Source organism: Staurois parvus, unplaced genomic scaffold, assembly GCF_062004578.1.
Source record: "Staurois parvus isolate SC_StPar_1 unplaced genomic scaffold, SC_StPar_1.0 ptg000719l, whole genome shotgun sequence".
In the NCBI taxonomy this organism is placed as follows: domain Eukaryota; kingdom Metazoa; phylum Chordata; class Amphibia; order Anura; family Ranidae; genus Staurois; species Staurois parvus.
Window position 1 is genome coordinate 10,002,058 of NW_028318515.1, and position 22,778 is coordinate 10,024,835.

General features: G+C 40.8%; 1 long non-coding RNA gene across 1 annotated transcript; it reads left to right on the forward strand.

Annotated features, from left to right (window-relative positions):
• Positions 1 to 1,167: 1,167 nt before the first annotated feature.
• On the forward strand, positions 1,168 to 3,271 carry LOC149445556 (uncharacterized). The gene is made up of 2 exons (XR_016306395.1): positions 1,168 to 1,619; positions 2,625 to 3,271. It is a non-coding gene; the product is annotated as an uncharacterized LOC149445556 (long non-coding RNA).
• The last annotated feature ends 19,507 nt before the right edge of the window (positions 3,272 to 22,778 follow it).

Genomic DNA, 22,778 nt, shown 5'->3' on the forward strand with positions numbered 1-22,778 from the left:
AGAAAATACAATTTACTCCCTTTAATTGTGTATTCTGACCCTTTAACCATGTGCTACCTTTGTGCCTAAATGGAACATCACAAACACATTCAAGAGTGTATTTCATGATGGAAAACTAGAAAATATTTTCTTCCTAATGCCAGCTATTTTGAAAGTTATCCTATCTGCCATCTATCTACCTATCTAGCTATCTATCTATTTTATATCAGATATTTCTTTTTTTTTTTATCCAAGTCCCATTGAACAGGTTTTGTAGGTCTGAATATGTAATTAAAGGGAGTAGATTCTTTAAAATTGTATTTATTTATTGTTACAATTGTCCATACATATGAAGACTGGAATTTTAAAACTGATTACCTGAGATGTGGATAAATTTAATTACATATTAAACATGTAGATGGCCAAAACTGACCAAGAGAGATGATTATTATACAGGATTTATATAGCTCCAAGAGATTGCGCAGCACTTTACAAATTGAAGGCAGACATTACAGTTACAATACAATTTGGTACAAGAGGGACCTGCTCGTTAGAGCTTACAATCTAAGAGGGAATGCAAAACGTCCAGTTCATGCGGAGAACAATAAAAACTGCCTTTTAACCACATACACAAGCAGATGTGCCCACTGAAAGAATTAATTTGCCATAATGTCATTGGATATCCAAGCAAAGATTGGTGTAAAGTATCTTAATCTAGATTTTAAAAAATGAACTATATAACAGTGCCTAAATAGCATTTATGATGGTATTTATTTAACCAAAACAATAAATTTTGTCCGATGAACTGGTGAAGCAACATTTTTGTGAGGTCTCATTTTTTAAAGTGTTTTATTTTATAAGAACCAACTGTACTGGGCCATTGCAACCAATCAGATTTAAAGTTTACAATTTCCTCTGTCATTTTGGTAGCGATTGGGTTCTGTGAAGCAATGTAGATGGTTCTTATGAAAGACACTATGACAAATGTAATAATCGGTGTTACTGCTTGTAAAATAATACTGCGTCTAGCTACTATAAAAGTGTGGGATGTCTGGGAGTGGCACTAGAGGCATCTTTCTCCACCAGCGAGTTTGCAGAGACATGCCCCGCCAAGGCACTGCTAATGCTGATCATTTAACCTGTCGCATATTGTCCTATAATAATCCAAAGTGCCTGAGGTTTAACTAGTCATGGTGCCCCTCCCCCTTCTAATATATGACATTAAAGAATGCATTCACTTTGTAAGATCTCAAATGCAAAGAAAAAGTGTTTTGTTTGCAGCTCTGCAACTTCCAGTAGATAATCCTGTTATGGCTCATCCTGGTGAATGGAGAAAGGGTATTTCCCTAAGCCTTAAATGTTCAAAGGCACATTTCTAAATAAGCGCAGACCCTTAAATCTGGGAGACTATATCCAATATATTCAACCCTCTAAAGCAGGATTAGGCAACATGTGACACTCCAGCTGTCTGTGAACTACAAGGTCCAGCGTGAAGACCTCTGTGGATTTAAAGGTACAAAAAAGGAATTCTCTCCTGCATGGTCTATGCAAGAATAAAGAGAAAACAGCAAGCAGATCAATCGTTTCATAACTAGAGATGGGGGAGAGTGTGGAACAGGCAAACAGGATATTTACAGCAAGTATGCAATACATTATTTTTTTTTATTGTATACTAGCTTGGCATTACTACATTAGAAAAAAAAATAATAATAAAAAAATATATATATATAATATATTTTGCTTTCTATTAGTATAGTATTAGTATCTTAGTATGCAGATGCTGATGGAATTGATAATATGCATTACCTGTTACATGTGTCTTTTAGAAAGCTAGAGACCAGATCCACTATGTGTTGATACCAGTCAATCTTTATTTTATTTTTTTTTATAGGTGGTATATAGGTGTTACTAAGGAGAGACAGATTACTTTATATATTTCAGGCACTTATATAGCACCATCAATTTATGCAGTGCTTTACATATATATTATACATTCACATCAGTCCCTAACCCTCAAGGGGCGTACAATCTAAGGTCCCTAACTCACATTCATACATACACATACTAGGGACAATTTAGACAGGATCCAATTAACCTACCAGCATGTCTTTGGAGGGTGGGAGGAAACCCACGCAGGCACAGGGAGAACACACAAACTCCTGGCAGGTGGTGCCGTGGTTGGGATCCAAACCAATGACCCTAGTACTGCCAAGCAGAAGTGCTAACCGTTTAGCCACTGTGATTACTTTGATTTATCATTGCAGAGATCACCATAAGATCAGAAAATAACTCTAACCTGCCTGACCAGTAGTGGCATTTATGTCAGAATTCCAGTGCTAATTGATGGGCCACCGCAACCATCTCTGGTTGCGGTATAACTTGATACAATTGTTTCCATTATTGCCTATTTGTTTTTCCTTGTAACTATAGATATTTTTTTTACCAACAGTCTCTTGATCCTTTTTTTTGCATGTCATGTGCCACCAAAAATGCACATTTCATAGTTAGTGAAGTAATTTATTATGGAACTACCCATACAGAGGCAGCATAGCTTGTGTACATGATCTCATTTGTTCTATTCTGATAACCCATGACCGCCAATCACATTCAGTCTTTTGTTTTTCAGTACTTATTCTCTATTGCAGGATTGAATCAGTGGTGTTTGTGGGGCAACACAGAACAGATGATGGAGAGTGTGAAAAAACTTAGGAACATCTCTGCAAAGGACCAGAATCTCATAGTGAAGTGATTGCAGAAGGGTTAGAAATGGAATTTGTAAAATGATGTTAAATGTTGACCTTTCCTTTGAGATTTGGGTCAGCCTGGATTTAAATGGTGGTCACACATGAAGAGTTGGTGTCATGATGTCGAGAATTTTGCTGCAACTGTACATTATTTATGCATGTTTGGTGTAAAGAAAGTTTTGAATGAAGATGTTAAAGCAGAACTTCACTCTCTTAATCAACATGGACTATTTCTAATCCTTATGCTGCTAGCATTAGTAAATAGATAGGAAAGTATATCATATATACTTGTTTTAACCTTTTGTTTTGCAGTCCTTCAACCAATTCCTGGTTCCCATGTCTAGGCAAATGATATCATACATCTCAGGAGTCTTCAGGAAGGGAGGGAGGGTTGTCAGTTCAGACAATGCCTGAGCTAAGGACAGATGGATTCCAGGAAGTAACTGCTACATGGGTCATCTGCCCTTCCTCAAGATGGCCACTGCCAGAAATGTCAGGAGGTGTTTTTCAAAATGATTTCTCAGCAAAATAAAGCATGGAGACATTGATGGATGGAGGAGTTTGTTTTGAATATTAAAAATAAATAATATAGCATTTTTGGTTTGTGGTGCAGTTGCACTTTAAGATACCATTATTATTACTACATAGAATGAAAGTACTTTAAAGGTCTAAATTATTGGATTTGACCCCTGCTGTTATAGCCAGTACTGAATAATATGTAATTTGGAGGTTACCCAATGTGTCCCTAATAATGGGGCTAATTTACTGAAGATGTGTAGTGCTGAGAATCTTCACACAATAAATATGCAAATGTTAGCTTTAAAGTATAATTAAAGATAAAGAGGTAAATTTACTAAAATTGGTGCACTCCGAATCTGGTGCAGTTGTGCAAAGTAACCAATTGGCTTCTAACTTATTTACTTTATTATTTATTTATTCATTTCAGGTACTTATATAGCGCCATCAATTTACACAGCGCTTTACACATATATTGTACATTCACATCAGTCCTTAACCCTCAAGGGGTGTACAATCTAAGGTCCCTAACTTACATTCAACTTCAGCTTGTTCAGTTAAGCTTTGGCAATATAATCTAGAAGCTGTTTTTTTCTGTGCCGAGTTGCATCAGATTTTGTACTCTCCAGTTTTAGTAAATAATCCCAAAAATGTTTCATTTAGATTTGAATAGAGAGGCGAGGGTTTGGGCCACTGTCAGGTTTTCACTGCTGATTGGGTCCCCATTAGGGGGATTCACTCTTTAATTGTTCTACTCACTATAGTAACCAAAAATGAAAGTGAGAGTAAATCCAAAGTTTGGAGTTGCCACCCGAGCAGGAATAAAGGGGATATCTTCCAATGGAAACACTTGTTCTTGTGACAACCATCCAAGAGGGGATTTTTCTTACATTGAAAAGGTGAATGGAAATATGTTAAAAAAAAACAGACACAAATGGTAAAAAAAGTCCTTCCTATATCAAGCCTAACAAAAATAAATTGGCTTTAGATATACTTTAATTATCTAGTCATGTGCAGATAATATTTATTTATTTTATTTCATTTTATTGTACTTATATAGCGCCGTCAATTTATGCAGCGCTTTACATATATATATATATTTTACATTCACATCAGTCCCTAACCCTCAAGGGGCGTACAATCTAAGGTCCCTAACTCACATTCATACATACGCATACTAGGGCCAATTTAGACAGGAGACAATTTTTCTATCAGCATGTCTTTGAAGTGTGGGAGGAAACCGGAGTACCCGAAGGAAACCCACGCAGGCACAGGGTGAACATGCAAACTCCAGGCAGGTGTTGCTGTGGTTGGGATTCAAACCAAAGACCCTATCACTATCTAAATAGTGATTTGTTTTTTACATGATTGGATAACTGAACTGAATCTAAATGTCTTTAGTAAACCAGCCTTTTTATGCCTGCCGGGTAAGGGAATGGAGTAAAAGTTATGTACTTTCAAATACTAATGTTTTAATTGCTGCTCTCCACAACATGCACAGTCACATCCTATTTGAAATACGAGAAACCCGAACTTAGCAGTGAATTCTCTTGAAGTCTATGGAAGAAAATCTTGATACTGAATTCTGACTGTTTTCAAGACTAATAGGCAACCTATTGTCAAAAAAAGGCATCGGGATCTGGATACTGCAATGCTTTACATTTAACAAAACAAAGAAAACAATTTTCAACATACCGCACAGTGGAGAGATGGTACTTTTAATGTGACTATGAGGCTGACATAGAAAAAAACACCATCCTTTAAATTACAGGCTTGTGACATGTGCTTAAGCTGTATGTCTGGTTATGGAATAGTGTGATTTTCACGGACAGCATCAGCGACACTATACACTTGGATCACATATTTTGGAAGTGTAACTGATTTGTTAATGTTTATATTTAGCTTGTTCTAAACACAGCTACAGACCCCAACAGTCCTTTATAGGAATACCTTTTGGTGTGTGCCAGCAACAACTGTAGTTTCTGTTTAGTAGCTGGGCTGCTGTTTTTGTTAATTTATTGAGTTTTTAATTTTTTTTTTTCACTTTTATCAATTTTTTTGTATTTTCTGCTAGGACCAATGGGGGTTTAGTGTTTTCAGGTTTATTTTTAGGGGAGAGGTACATTTTATTTTGCTAGAGACCTGTTTTTTTCAGAGGAAAAGAAGCCCTTTTGTTGCAGCATGTCACTGCATTGTCACTACTTGTGTGGCAAAGTAATGTGCACCAAAACACCACATATTTATTAGTGGTGTACCGAAATGAAAATTCTGGTGCTGAAACTAAAAATTCAGGATGCACTTGGCCGAAAACCGAAACTGAAATGGACAGTTTTTGAAAATGTATATATTTTTCAAATGATAATTTTTTGGGAAAAAATACAAAATACAAAGAAACCCCACAATATACTGTATACCCCAGTTTTTTGGTAAAATATGAAAGATGATGTTACGCCGAGTAAATAGATTTCCAACATGTCGTGCTTTAAAGTTGCGCACACCCGTGGAATGGTGCCAAAATACGGTATTTAAAAATCTCCATGGATAACTATTTTAACAATTCTACAGGTTATCAGTCTAAAGTCACAGCGGAGGTCTATTGCTAGAATTATTGCTTTCACTTTGATGTTTGTGGCGATACCTCACATGTGTGGTTTGAACATTGTTTACATATGTGGGCCTGGCTTATGTATGTGTTCACCACTTCATGGGGGGATGGGGGGGACGCTTTGACATTTTTTTTATTAATCATTCAATTCCTATCAAAAATAATGCAAACATTAATATTATTATACAGGATTTATATAGCGCCAACAGTTTACATTTATCTAGTGATTTAAAAAAAATGGCCTTATTTACATTTTGCCAGAACCGGAAGTGGTGTAATTAATATTATTATTATACAGGATTTATATAGCGCCAATAGTTTGCTCAGCGCTTTACAATATAACGGGAGACAATACAGCAACAATACAGTTCAATACAAGAGGGTTAGGAAGGCCCTGCTCCTTAGAGCTTACAGTCTAGGAATTACTTCGCTCCGTTCCTCCAAGGGCATAGAAATGAGTGGAGGCCATCTTTCCTTCACTGATATCTATTCCCAGCGCTGGGATCGTTGGATGGGTTCTCAGGTAAGGCTGAGAACCACCGGAAGGCAGCGGCGGGAGGTGTGGGCGAGGCTTTTTTTGGCACCTGTGTCAGTGCCTATTGTCATATCGGCCGAAACTTTTCAGCCGCTGGAATTTCAGTGCATCCCTAATATTTATTTCTCCTATTGCCATAGCTGCCATAAAATTTCGGCAATACCCCTTATTAAAAAATAAATCCACAATGTGCAATTTCCGTGAATCTTCCCCTTTTGGTGTGCTGTAATATCCACCACCACCAGGCATGCACACTCACCTCCACAGGTTGGCCCACATCACACAGGTCAAACTAACTCCAACTCCTCATTCATGTGCGTTACCTGGCCGCTGGGAACTCCACATCACCAGAACCCACAGGGTAACATATTCAAATATATAATAAAAGAAAGGGGCTCCTCATAGTGCAATAGGTTCAATTTATTAAAATCTCAAAACTATGCATAAGGGCTATTCACCCTTAAACAGCATGAATAAAGGTAAACAAAGATGAAAGCGATCGTCGCCATACCGGAAATTACATCACCACACTTCTGCTGACGTGTTGCGTCATGCACCATATGACTTCATCAGGGATAGCTTTATCAAAGGTGAGCTTGCATTCTTGGTGGTGGTGGATATCACGAACTGTCACTATATATGAACTTTATTTTTGCAAATTCACTTTCAAGTCACTATTTATGTTTCTTTACTCATTATATATCACTATTTATTCATGTATTATAATTTTACATCACATGTTTAGTGCCTTATCTGCAGTTTTTCAATGGCCCATGTGAGGGGGTCAGCCGGGTGTTTACTCATAATTTTTTTTTGTTACTTTACACCCGTTTATTAGTTCATCCTTTTTAGCAGGATAGGGCATATAGTTCGTATGGCATATTGATACCCTGATTGGGTATTTATTTTAGTGTTGGATTAAGGCTCTGTTGGGTGTTTACTTATTTACTATACTGAATTCTGTTTTGCACTTTTACATACGATATTTTTGGTTTATTCATGCCTGTTTGCACAGTGATTTAGGGGATAGTTATATAGAATAGCACTATTTATTTACTTCATTCTATCTAAGATAAAGACAGTGTCACAAGTCATGGTACAATGCACTCTCTGACCTATGGCACAGCTTTCCTCTGCTTATAATGTTTTGGCTACTTACTTAATCTGATACATGCAACTCTCCCATGCTATCAAGAGCCAGTTTCTGCCAATCACTCCAGATATTCTATGATCTGATTTGGAAGTCCCCAGAAAGGATTATGATGAGATGTTGAAAAACCCACCTCTCATTTGTATGCTCGCCTTCTTTCAGTGTCCTTGACTGATATGGGGGAACTTCAGGGCTGGTGGTTGTGGGACATTCCAGGCCTAGACAATAATGACTGGGAGGACCTCTGGGATCTCCCTTCTGACACACTGGTTTCATTGCAAGATCGGCTTATTCAATTCAAAATTGTGCACAGGGCCTACTACACCCCCTACAGCCTCCATAAGATGAATCCATTGCATCCACAGGAGTTCTGGAGATGCAGCTGTTTTCCAAGATGCTTCTCCCATATCTTCTGGACTTGTCCTGCGATCACTGGCTTCAAGGAGGAGGTGCTGGCATTGATCCATACAGTGACTCCCGCTTACACTATATTGCCAAAAGTATTGCGACGTCTGCCTTTACACACACATGACCTTTAATGACATCCCAGTCTTAGTCCGTTGGGTTCAATATTGAGTTGGCCCACCCTTTGCAGCTATAACAGCTTCAACTCTTCTGGGAAGGCTGTCCACAAGGTTTAGGAGTGTATCTATGGGAATGTTTGACCATTCTTCCAGGAGCGCATTTGTGAGGTCAGGTACTGATGTCAGATGAGAAGGCCTGGCTTGAAGTTTCTGCTCTAATTCATCACAAAGGTGTTCTATCGGGTTGAGGTCAGGACAAGTTGTGCAGGCCAGTCAAGTTCCTCCACCCCAAACTTGCTTTATGGACCATGCTTTGTGCACTGGTGCACAGTCATGTTGGAACAGGAAGGGGCCATCCCCAAATTGTTGCCACATAGTTGGGAGCATGAAATTGTCCAAAATGTCTTGGTATGCTGATGCCTTAACAGTTACCTTCACTGGAACTAAGTGACCAAGCCCAACCCCTGAAATACAACCCCACACCATAATCCTGCCTCCACCAAATTTTACACTTGGCACAATACAGTCAGGTAAGTACCGTTCTCCTGGAAACTGCCAAACACAGACATGTCCATCGGACTGCCAGACAGAGAACCATGATTCGTCACACCAGAGAACACGTCTCCACTGCTCTAGAGTCTAGTGGCGGCGTGCTTTACACCACTGCATTGGAAGCTTTGCATTGCACTTGGAGATGTAAGTCTTGAATGCAATTGCTCGGCCATGGAAACCCATTCCATGAAGCTCTTTACGCATTGTTGTCCTGCTAATCTGAAGGCCACATGAAGTTTGGAGGTCTTTAGCTATTGACTGCAGACAGTAGGCGACTTCTGCGCACTATGCACTACAGCATGCGCTGACCCCGCTCTGTCATTTTATGTGGCCTACCAATGTTTGGCTGAGTTGCTGTGGTTCCCAGTTGCTTCTAGTTTGTTACAATACCACTAACAGTTAACCGTGGAATATTTAGTAGCAAGGACATTTCACAGATGGACTTATTGCACAGGTGACAACCTATCACGGTACCACGCTTGAATTCACTGAGCTCCTGAGAGCGGCCCATTCTTTCACAAATGTTTGTAGAAGCAGTCTGCATGCCTAGGTGCTTGATCTTTTACACTTATGGCCATGGAGGTGATTGGAACACCTGAATCCAATGATTTGGAGGGGTGTCCCATTACTTTTACCACTATAGTGTATATGAGGCCAACAATGAGTGTTTTTATCTTAGGACTGGTAGAGAACCCAATTTCAGCAGTGGCGGAGAGAATGCTAGTTAGTCTCCTTCTTTTGTATACTAGGAAGAGCATTACAATGACTTGGAGAAAATCCATGTCCCCATCCTTATCCTTTTGGAAACACTTTGTAAATTCCAATTTGCCATTATATAAGGATATCTACATTAATCATGGTTGCCCAAAAAAATATGACAGCGTATGGCCCAAGTGACTGGCAGAGCCCACAACGGTTTCCCCCTATTCCGCAGTTTAAGCTGGTCAAGTGCCTTATTATAGATGTATATTATGTTCCAGTATAGGGACAGCCTTCCACTTCCTATTGTCATTCATTTATCTCATATACTTGGATGTTACATATTTCTCATGTTATTGTGACTCACACCTGTAAGTGGTGCCCTTGTATGTAATCGAGGTTTTGTTAACACTAAAATAAATAAATAAATAATGGTGACCGTATACCTACCACTGTGGTGTAGCACAGGCCATAAACGCGTGGGCAGAGACATGCCACAAACTGGAATGGGAGCAGCTGCAAAAACAACAGTTTTTTCACATTGCCTTTAAGACACTGTCAATGGGGTTGAATTAGAGACATTTTTTATTCTGCTTCAGCAGATGCAGAAGAAACACTTGCCTCAGGAAGTATTCTGCTGGAGATGGTGGGTATAAATGAATTCTGCAGAGATTCAAGCTTTCTCTTTACCCGCCTTAGCCTTGATCCATGACCCTCTTCCCCACTTGACTTAGTGTATGAGGTGGTATCAAAACATTTCAAGACGTGTTTTGTAACACGCCAATAGATGACAGCACAAGGCTGCAGGCACAGTCACAGGGACCACCAATCTTAATAAGTCAGTGTGCCAAAGACATCATTGACAGCAAGTTAGAACAAAGAGCAAACGTGAAATTCTGCATGAAACTGGGCAAATTGCTGGCTCACTGCAATGTTGTCAAAATGACGACCTTTGAGCTTGATCTTCATCTTCAGGAAGAAGGCATTTTTGGGGGTTGAGCACGCTGAAGTTCTTCCTGATCTCTCATCTTCCAGTGATGTTCTTCCACTCCACTGGACGGACATCACAGAAAGTACATGTCAAGAGATCATGAAATATAAAACTGTGAAGAAAAAAAAGGGGGGAGGGGGAGAAAAGGGGGGAAACATAAATAAAACCAAGAAAACTTTTTCCCAACAGGTGGATTTACCAAAACAATTAGTTAAGAAAGGTATTGGTAGCATTGCTTACAGTGACAGCAGGCTATGTTCTTCCACTCTTGAAGCGCACATGCCACTCATAACACCTCAAACGACTTATTGCAGCATCGCCGTAAGCTTGCAGAATCATGTCAAACCTCTCTGTGGCAGATTTGCCCAGTTTCATGCAGAATTTCACTTTTGTTCGTTGTTTTAACTTGCTGTCCATGATGAAATAGCAGATGTGGTAATGCATGTGATCAGAATAGCACCAGTTCCACAGCTCCCAGTGTACAGAGGACGATGCCTTATAGCACACTGACTGATGAAGGACGGTGCTCCCTGTGACTGTGCTTGCAGGTTTGTGCTGCCATCTGTTGGCATGTTACAAAACTAGTCTTGAAACTTTTTGATACCGCCTCGTATTCTAAGCTTCTGAAACCCCTTGTGAGAGTCCCCTTCCTCTGAGTAGAGATCACAGATGTTGTGGTGGATGAAGCAGGGACATTTCGTAGAGGGGGGAAAGATGAGGAAAGTAAGTGGATTTGCTGCTGACTTTCTTTGTTGAAGTGCTGCCCCCACCGAGCTCTGTGGTGCAGAAGCATGCCTTTCCATGGCATGTGTTACCCAAATGGTTGGTACTTTTATCACACCTGATACCCTGCGGGAAGAGACTGCAGACCACAATGGTATTGCTGGCAGCAGATATATTAGAAAAGGTCCTTACTGCAGAGCTCTCTGGACCAGGGGCGGACTGACAACTAATGGGGCCCCCCGGGCAATAGGGGATCATGGGGCCCCTGTGCCCTTGCCCAAACTCAAAAAAGCCTATGAAAAAGGAACCAGGGGCAACTCATGGGGCCCCCTACTGACCTCGGGCCCTCGGGCGGTGCCAAGTTTCCAAATGGTCAGTCCGCCCCTGCTCAGGACTGGCCCTGGGGATAGCAACAATCTGTACCTGTGGGGCAGTGTTGCCAAATAGATTAGGATGGCTACTCTGTCCAGTTTTCCACAAGTTGCCCCTGGCCATGGACCAAATCTTTCCTCACTGCTGTTCTGCCTCTCCCTCAGATCTTCCTTCTCTCTAATCAGTGGCATCAAAGTCTGCCACCTCATCATCCAATTCTCTTCATCCCTGGAGCCCACTTTGAAATAACCTCCAGTTTCATAGCACTGCATAAAGCTTAAAGGCATTTTAGAAGCATGTACTTTTTTCATGTCACCCTTAACCACTTGCCCTCCTTAGGATTTACCCCCCTTCCTGACCAGGCCATTTTGTGTGTTACAGCACTGCGTTACTTTAACTGATTTATGTTATGCAACGCTGCACCCAAATGAAATTTGTGTCCTTTTTTTCCCACAAATAGAGCTTTCTTTCAGTGTTATTTGATCGTCTGTTTTTTTTTGTGTGCTACAAAAAAGACCTACAATTTTGACAAAAAATTTTTTTTTTGACCTTTTGCTATTAAACATGTCTTTGGTAAAACAAATATTAAAAATCAAATTTCGTCATAAATTTAGGCCAAAATGTATTCTTCTACATGTCTTCGCTAGAAAAAAATCCCAATATGTGCAATTTACTTGGTTTACATGAAAGGTATAGCGTTTACAAATGGTGGTATAGATACTGGGATTTTTTTTTATACTAGTAATGGCGGCAATCAGCGACTTATAACTGGGCTGCGGTAGGCATTCTGACACTGGGGGAACTGACTTGGTGTCACTGACATCCCCAGTGACACCAATACAGTGATCGGTGCTAATAAAAAGCACTGACACTGTACTAATAGGGCAGGAAGGGGTTAACATGTGGGGAGATCAAACGGTTAACTGTGTGCTGTTTTACTGTAAGCTGTGTGTGTAAGTACACTGCTTTGTATGGCTCTACCATGCAGAGCCATACAAAGCAGTGTGCAGGAGCTGACAGCTTAGAGAACTGTATTTTTTACATATGTATGGCTCTACCATGCAGGGCCATACAAAGCAGTGTGCAGGAGCTGACAGGTTAGAGAACTGTATTTTTTACATACTCCTCCCCTGCTCAGCAATCTCAGCAATCACCAGGTGGCGGTGAGTAATCACCAGGTGGGACCCGGTGATTGACTGCCGAGGCCGCAAATAGCGCCCCCTAAATGCAAAATCACGTATATATACATGATTTTGCGCTCACCTGCCGCCCTGTAGCAGTATACAGTATCTACTATAGGGTGGCGGGAAAGCGGTTAACATCACATTAAACAAACATTCTACCCGCTGTATGTTTTTCTTTCAAAGTATTTTAACATTTTGGTTGTGAAGTAGTACAGTCTAGATCAGCAATGGGCAAACTACGGCCCGGCGGACCTTTTAATCCGGCCCGTGGAGCTAGGCTCCCACTAGGCTCCTCTCAGAGTCCGCCCTGAAGACCGGTGTAGCATGAAAATCTGTCTCCTATGAGGATCTGTCCCCCTCGACGTATCTGCGCATGTGCCGGAGATCGCCGATCGGCTGCTAATGCCTGAAACTGGCACATGCGCAGATACGTTGAGGGGGACAGATCCTCATAGGAGACAGATTTTCATGCTACACCGGAACGGCGCGGGAACACGGCGAGAGGAACGCGTGGAGCAAAGGTAAGTGAATTGACACAGGGGGGACTTGGGGACTTAATATGGGGGATGAATTACTATATGGGGGATGAATTACTATGGGGGATGAATTACTATAGGGGGGATGAATTACTATGGGGGATGAATTACTATAGGGGGGATGAATTACTATATGGGGGATGAATTACTATATGGGGGATGAATTACTATGGGGGATGAATTACTATATGGGGGATGAATTACTATGGGGGATGAATTACTATATGGGGGATGAATTACTATGGGGGATGAATTACTATATGGGGAATGAATTACTATGGGGGATGAATTACTATATGGGGGGATGAATTACTATGGGGGATGAATTACTATATGGGGGATGAATTACTATGGGGGATGAATTACTATATGGGGGATGAATTACTATATGGGGGATGAATTACTATGGGGGATTAATTACTATATGGGGGATGAATTACTATGGGGGATGAATTACTATGGGGGATTAATTACTATATGGGGGATGAATTACTATGGGGGATGAATTACTATGGGGGATTAATTACTATGCTTACTATGGGGGAATATTACTATACTTACTATGGATGACACATACACATCATTCATCTACTCTTGGTCCGGCCCCCGGGTCCAATATATGAACCCATTGCGGCCCTCAAGTCAAAAAGTTTGCCCACCCCTGGTCTAGATCCACAGAGTGAAACATAAATGACATTGCCTAATTCACTGTGCAAGAAAAATAATTCATATAGTGCAAAAAAATTAGTAAGGTGAAATAAGTAAACACCCGACAGCATTAAGATGCTGGGAATGGGGGCTCTGTCGGGTGTTTACTTATTTCACGTTACTGATTTTTGTTGCACTTTATGTATGTATTATTTTTCTTGCATAGTGAGTTAGGGGATAGTTATAGTGCAGCACTACTTATTCACTGTAATATACCTATGGTATGTGTAATGGTGAAACAATTTTTGGTGCTTGCCACTCAGGGTTTTACTATAGCCTGCAGCATAAACAGATAAATGGCATCTAAAAACTGAATGTATTTTAACATTTTGGTTGTGAAGTAGTACAGTCTAGATCAGCAATGGGCAAACTACGGCCCGGCGGACCTTTTAATCCGGCCCGTGGAGCTAGGCTCCCACTAGGCTCCTCTCAGAGTCCGCCCTGAAGACCGGTGTAGCATGAAAATCTGTCTCCTATGAGGATCTGTCCCCCTCGACGTATCTGCGCATGTGCCGGAGATCGCCGATCGGCTGCTAATGCCTGAAACTGGCACATGCGCAGATACGTTGAGGGGGACAGATCCTCATAGGAGACAGATTTTCATGCTACACCGGAACGGCGCGGGAACACGGCGAGAGGAACGCGTGGAGCAAAGGTAAGTGAATTGACACAGGGGGGACTTGGGGACTTAATATGGGGGATGAATTACTATATGGGGGATGAATTACTATGGGGGATGAATTACTATAGGGGGGATGAATTACTATGGGGGATGAATTACTATAGGGGGGATGAATTACTATATGGGGGATGAATTACTATATGGGGGATGAATTACTATGGGGGATGAATTACTATATGGGGGATGAATTACTATGGGGGATGAATTACTATATGGGGGATGAATTACTATGGGGGATGAATTACTATATGGGGAATGAATTACTATGGGGGATGAATTACTATAGGGGGGATGAATTACTATATGGGGGATGAATTACTATATGGGGGATGAATTACTATGGGGGATGAATTACTATATGGGGGATGAATTACTATGGGGGATGAATTACTATATGGGGGATGAATTACTATGGGGGATGAATTACTATATGGGGAATGAATTACTATGGGGGATGAATTACTATATGGGGGGATGAATTACTATGGGGGATGAATTACTATATGGGGGATGAATTACTATGGGGGATGAATTACTATATGGGGGATGAATTACTATATGGGGGATGAATTACTATGGGGGATTAATTACTATATGGGGGATGAATTACTATGGGGGATGAATTACTATGGGGGATTAATTACTATATGGGGGATGAATTACTATGGGGGATGAATTACTATGGGGGATTAATTACTATGCTTACTATGGGGGAATATTACTATACTTACTATGGATGACACATACACATCATTCATCTACTCTTGGTCCGGCCCCCGGGTCCAATATATGAACCCATTGCGGCCCTCAAGTCAAAAAGTTTGCCCACCCCTGGTCTAGATCCACAGAGTGAAACATAAATGACATTGCCTAATTCACTGTGCAAGAAAAATAATTCATATAGTGCAAAAAAATTAGTAAGGTGAAATAAGTAAACACCCGACAGCATTAAGATGCTGGGAATGGGGGCTCTGTCGGGTGTTTACTTATTTCACGTTACTGATTTTTGTTGCACTTTATGTATGTATTATTTTTCTTGCATAGTGAGTTAGGGGATAGTTATAGTGCAGCACTACTTATTCACTGTAATATACCTATGGTATGTGTAATGGTGAAACAATTTTTGGTGCTTGCTGCTTTTTAGTTTAGTTCCATTCACTTTTTTGGCAGCGCATAAGATCCTTCTTATTATTATAAATTACGTTGCACATCCACATCTTGTGTGTACTTACAAAAAGAGAAAAGTACAATGACACAATAAGGTTGCAGACAGTGGTGTATTTAGGTTTGCCCTAGGCAACACAAAAATCAGAGGCCTCCCAACCTTCAGAGACAGCCTGACACTGAACAAAATCTAAAGGAAGTTGGGCAGAAATTGAACAGAAAATTGTATAGTGTATGGCCAAACTTAGAGTCGTTTCTGCATTGCATTTTGCGTTGCGTTTGCATTTTTGCACCTGCGTTTTTGACATGTTTTGCTGCATTTTGCGGGGGGGGGGAGTGGTTAATTTTTTAAAATTTGCTTGCTGCTAGGCAGATTTAAACACGCACTACATGCTTTTCTACAGCGTTTCCGTAGAAGTCTATAGAACCGAAAATGCAACTTTTTGCATTCAAAAAAGTCCCTGACCCTTTCCAAAAAGGGGAATTGGCTCCTGTCTAAATTTGCTCTCATATGTATATATATATGAATGTAAGTTAGGGACCTTAGATTGTACGCCCCTTGAGGGTTAGGGACTGATGTAAATGTACAATATATGTTTAAAGCACTGCATAAGTTGATGGTGCTATATAGGTTCCTGAAATAATAATAACAAGAAAGAGCTAGAAGAACATTTTGAAACTAATTATGTTAATTGGCAACAGGTCAGCAACATGACTGCGTATAAAAAGAGCATCAGAGTATTAAAAGAGACAGTTAGAGTGTCTCAGAAATAAAGATGGGCAGAGGTTCACAAATATGTGAAAAGCTGTGTCAAACAATTTCAGAATAATGTATCTAAATGTAAAATTGCAAAGACTTTAAATATACAGTACATATCTGAACATGATCCAGAAATGCCTCCATCTTTTCTAGGCCGCCAAAGCTCATTTAAAATGGTTTGTTGCAAAGTGGAAAACTCTTCTGTGGTCAGACAAATTGAAATTTGACTTTCTTTTTGGCAGCCATGAGTGTCGCATCCCCCAGACTAAAGAGGAGAAGGACCTGTTATTAGCGCTCAGTTCAAAAGCCTGCATCTCTGAGGGTGCATTATTTTGTATGAAATGGGCAGCTTGCACACCTGGAAAGGCACCATCAATGCTGAAAAATACAGTGAGGAACAGAAGTATTTGAACACCCTGCGATTTTGCAAGTTCTCCCACTTAGAAATCATGGAGGGGTCTGAAATTCACATTGTAGGCGCTTTCCCACTCTGAGAGACAGAATTTAAAACAAAATTCAGGAAATCACATTGTATGATTTTTAAAGAATTTATTTTTCTTCCACTGCTTAACATAAGTATTTGAACACCTAAGAAACAGCAAGAATTCTCAAAGACCTGTTACTGTGCCTTTAAAAAGTCCAACTCTACTCCACTCATTAATCTAACTTAGTAGCACCTGTGTGAGCTCTTTAAAGACACCTGTCCACCCCACAGTCAGTCAGACGCCAACTACTACCATGGGCAAGACCAAAGAGCTGTCAAAAGACACCAGAGACAAAATTGTGGACCTCCACAATGCTGGAAAGGGCTACGGGGCAATTGCCAAGCAGCTTGGTGATAATAGATCAACTGCTGGAGCAATATTTAGAAAACAGAAGAGGCTAAAGACGACTGTCAGTCTCCCTTGGACTGGGGCTCCATGCAAGATCTCACCTCATGGGGTATCACTGATGATAACAAAAGGTGAGGAATCAGCCCAGAACTACAAGGGAGGAGCTGGTCAATGACATGAAGAGAGCTGGGACCACAGTTTCAAAGGTCACTGTCGGTAGAACACTACGCCGTCATGGTTTCAAATCATGCATTGCACGGAAGGTTCCCCTGCTCAAGTCATCACATGTCCAGGCCCATCTGAAGTTTGCCAATGACCATCTGGATGATCCAGAGGAGGCATGGGAGAAAGTCATGTGGTCAGATGAGACCAAAGTAGAACTTTTTGGTCTAAACTTCACTCGTCGTGTTTGGAGGAAAAAGAAGGATGAGTTGCATCCCAAGAACACCATCCCTACTGTGAAGCATGGGGGTGGTAACATCTTGCTTTGGGGGTGCTTTTCTGCGAAGGGGACAGGATGACTGCACTGTATTAAGGAGAGGATGAATGGGACCATTTATTGTGAGATTTTGAGCAACAACCTCCTTCCCTCAGTCAGAGCATTGAAGATGGGTCGTGGCTAGGTCTTCCAACATGACAACGACCCGAAGCACACAGCCAGGATAACCAAGGAGTGGCTCCATAAGAAGCATATCAAGGTTCTGGAGTGGCCTAACCAGTCCCCAGACCTAAATCCAATAGAACATCTTTGGAGGGAGCTGAAACTCCGTGTTGTTCAGCGACAGCCCTGAAACCTGACAGATCTAGAGGAGATCTGTGTTGGGGAGTGGGCCAAAATCCCTGTTGCAGTGTGTGCAAACCTGGTCAAGAACTAAAGGAAACGTTTGACCTCTGTAATTGCAAAAAAGGCTTCTGTACCAAATATTAACACTGATTTTCTTAGGTGTTCAAATACTTATGTTCAGCAGTGCAAGAAAAATAAATTCTTTAAAAGTCATACAATGTGATTTCCTGAATTTTGTTTTAAATTCTGTCTCTCAGAGTGGGAATGTGCCTACAATGTGAATTTCAGACCCCTCCATGATTTCTAAGTGGGAGAACTTGCAAAATTGCAGGGTGTTCAAATACTTCTGTTCCTCACTGTATATCTAGGTTTTAGAGCAGCATATACTTTAACTTGTTGCTGCTGTGGTATGTACCTTTACATCAACACATACATAGTTACATGGAGTTTATGAAGAGTGGAAAAAAATTATTATGAAAACATTCCTAGGATACATGATTGGGTTTATTTACCAAAGGAGTAGAGCATGTTCACTTTGTTAAGTGAATTTTCACTTAGTAAAGTGAAACCTTTTTTTTTATTTTCCTTGCACCTAATTGGATACTGTTTACAAACGGAATTCTCACAGCTGGACATATACATTCAAACCTCTTTCATTCAGCTCCTGAAAAACTGGCCAAAATTGTTAACTAGCTGACCCTGTTGGCCTGTTGGACCTGACTTACTTCAGCTGCAAAATCAAATGCAGCTGCTGTCCAGGTATTCTGACAGCCTCTGGTGACAGCTGTCGGAATACAATAGCCACAGCCAAAGATTTGTCCATCCACTTGGATGAATGAAAAAATCCAATAGTGCATGGCCAACTAATTAAACCCAACATTTCAGATTCTTTATATGTGCTTGCTGTACCATGTACTTGTATGAATAAGTATCCTGCTCTCCTGTATTGCTTCCGTTGTGTGAAATACCTGTTGTTCCTGCTGGTCCCTCTGCTTCCCTATAAAAATAGACCACTCTAGGCATGAAAGCACAGTATAGTCAGTGTTCTGGCTGTGCTGATAACTCAGACTGCTCTCCACAGATGATCAGACTTGTGTTGACACCCCCACCCCTCCATACAGGCATTCACTGAGATGACCAGTGTACTGCTGTGTCTCCTCCCCTACCTCTTTGAGCTACTTATGCAGCTGAGAACAGAGGGTATCTCTCTGAGCTACTTATGCAGCTGAGAACAGAGGGTGTGTGACCACTTATAAAAAAAGGGGGGGGGTTAATTTTTTTTTTATATGTATACACAAATGTTTTGTCTTTCATTTCTATTTTAAACTGAATGGGTTGTTTTACAAGGAGAGGGTTTACATATAATTCAAAGCGGTAGTAAACTCTAGGGGAAAAAAAAAGTTTTCCCATGCAAGAAAAAGGCATCATGTGCTGGTATGCATCGCATACTAGCACATTATGTGAAATTTACCTTAAAATAAAGCCCTCCAGAGAAGCTCTGTCACCGCTTACTGGGCTTCCATCTTCACTCGCTCCTTCTTCCGGGTTCGCAGGTTTTAGTGGCTTGAATGGCCAAGTCGCAATGGCATCACTCCCGTGCGTGCGTGCGTGCGTGCAGGAGTCACTTTTTACAGCACACAGCTCTGGAGGAATGACACAGGCATGCACATTTAGCAGATAATTACAATACCTACAGGTAAGCCTTATTATAGGCTTACCTGTAGGTACAAGTAAAAAGTTAGACTTTACTAGCACTTTAAGTTTCCCCTCATTCACTAAAGTAAAGTAAGTGAAAATTTACTTTGCAAGGTGAACATGCTCCTCTTCTTTAGAAAATTACTGTCATTATAAGTCACAAAGCTACCCTTGATATTTTATGTTGTGATGAGTCTCACTACAGTTTATGAAATGTACTTCATAGTACTAACAATCTACAGAAAATGTTTGATTTTGCCAGCTTTCCTGACTCACACACAGACTTGAATGATAAAAAAAATATATATATAAAAGAATTGTGTTATAGGTAGCAAGTTTTATCCAAGATGTACAAACTCTTATGTTTTCTGCATTGCCAGAATTCCCTGCTGTGTAGGATGTATAGCCAAAGCAAAATGCATTGAAGAAAACACACATCAAATACACAGTTTATTAACTACACCACATGATCGGAATGCCCTCAAGGTGGACACACTCCGAGAGACCTTTTTTTGTTGTTTTTAGCAATTGTTAACATTTCTTTGTGCAACTCTTGTTAAAGGAGAACTACAAGAAAACACAAAATCCAGTAACAACTATGGCGCATACGGTAACAATACCTTCTTACCATTTTTCATTTTTGTCTTTAGATGTTTTACTTGGCAAGAAAACTAATGATTCCCGTCACATTCTGGCTTACCACTACAGCCAATCACAGTGATCATGTGATTGGAAAGCAACCTGCCGTCTTTAACACCCACAGAAGGGTCCACTGAGTTAATTTGATAGTCAGTAAAAGATATGTCCCGCAGTGTGGAAATTATATGAAGTCTCTAACTAACAAAAGATGTGTAATTTAGTGCCACATGATTTGTTAAAACCAGTAAAGCCCGCCAGCCAAATTTCAATCCATGTATGGGGAGGGTGGTTGTACAAAAGACAATCTACCTATCAATTTCTCTTCAACCGTCCTGTCAATTGTTTCCCTCTCAATCAGTGCCTCCAGCTATCAGTATATTCTGATGGTGGCGAAGTCTCCTCGCTTCCATAATACAATAGCTCAGTGGGGAAAAAAAGAAAGACTTGATTCCCCCATCAATGTGGATGGGGGAATCTAGTCTTTTGTTTTCATTCAACCAGCTGATTGAACAAAAAAATGACTCTTTAGAGGACTGCCTAACAAAAGTCACTGTATTTCAGCTGTATATTTAGCTATTTCCGTAGAGTCCTACTTTAACCTGAACAAAGTATACTGGAAAACTAATAGTCCTTCCTTGCAGTGGGGCTGCCTTCATACTGAAATGATATAACTGCTCATTTAGTCTATTGTGGGGGTCGGCAACCTGGCGATCTCAGGCAGGTGACGGGTAGATTGTGACCTTTCCTTGCTGACCCCAGAAGTAAACAGGGCTGGCATTTACTGGAACCGATCACCTGTATTTCATCCTTCAGCAGTTGAAAACCAGGTTCTCCTCTCCCTCCCAGCAGCATTCACCTGCTGCAGGAGGAAAATACTCAATCCCTTTTCCCTTTTTTTTCTGCTGGTCAGGCCCCCTGTATGCTCCCCTGGCCCTCCCTCATCCTCCTGCAGTGCTGCCTGGCTTCCCCTCCTCTCCTTTACCGACCACTGCTGCAGGGGATTGTTTCAGGATGGGGAGCAGGGTAAGGTGCACGTAAATATATAATTTATCGACCCTTTCCTTTTCTGAATGAACACAGTGAGTGATCAGTACTGATCATTCACAGTGTTCATTCATAACGGAAGCATAGTAAACATTGTTTACTACACTTCAGTTTGTGAATGAACAAAAAGCCGGTCAGCACAGAGCACTTCCCATTCATTCACTGTCCAGTTCAGCTGAGGCTGCAGAGAAAGGGACTGTGCCCGCTCTGTCCTCAGTCCCTTTCTCTCTCTCAAAAGTGAAACATCAGAGGTCTGTTTAGATCCCTGATATTTCGCCATTATTGTAAAATTATTATTATTATTATTATTATTATTATTAATTATTGTAAAAAATGATCTTGTAAAAAAAATTTAAAAATGTAAAAAAAACACAAACAAATTAAATAAAAAGCTGCTGACAGGGTCCACTGCTCTACTGACACCATCATCCGCCCTACTGACATTGTTCACTGCTCTACTGACACCTTCCATTATTCTAATAACACCATCATCTGCCTTACTGAGACCATCCTCTGCCCTAATGACACAGTTTGCTGCCCTACTGACAATATCCACCAACCATCCTCTGCCCTACTGACTATGTCCACAAACCATCCTCTGCCTTACTGACAATATCCACAAACCATCCTCTGCCTTACTGACAATATCCACAAACCAACTTCTGCCCTGCTGACACTGTCTAGTTTTAATATAGGCTAATTTTATATTTCTACAGTGACGTGTTTTATTATATCTTTTTAAGTTTTCCTTATCATTTAATTAGACCTTGCTAGTTAATTTCTTTAAAAAAAGGGGGGGGGCACCAAACTCCGGTGATCTTTGAACTCTTTGAACAGGAAAAGCTTTTTTACCTACCTGATCCTCCACTCCACTGGCAAATGGTGCTCTCCCCATGTCTGGGGTTATCATCCCCACACTGGTCTTAATGATGTCAGCAGAGCTTAGACCGCCAATGTGCAGCAGAGAAAAAGCTGCAGGGTCTGGCCTAGCAGGACAGAGGAGCCTGTATGAGTGGAGGATCTGGTAAGCAAACCTACTGTACCCGGTCCCCCTAGAAAAAAATGCGCAGGTTATCCCTGCAGATGCAGCCCACTGCAAGGGAGGACTTCCCAGAGTTAAGCTTTAAATCCAGTTCAGGGAAAATGTCCTGTATACCATCACTACCTTTACGGAAGCTATAAATAATAGTACATACAGTCTTTGGGACAGCATTCTGTGTCAACTCTCTAAATGGATATTATTTGGTAAACAGCAACTTAAACCTGTTTGTCCCTCTAGTCCCATGTATGGGAAAGATCATCAGATAAAAGCAGGCTTGTTACAGGATCAGGTTGTTGTGACATGCTTGTACCTCGCAG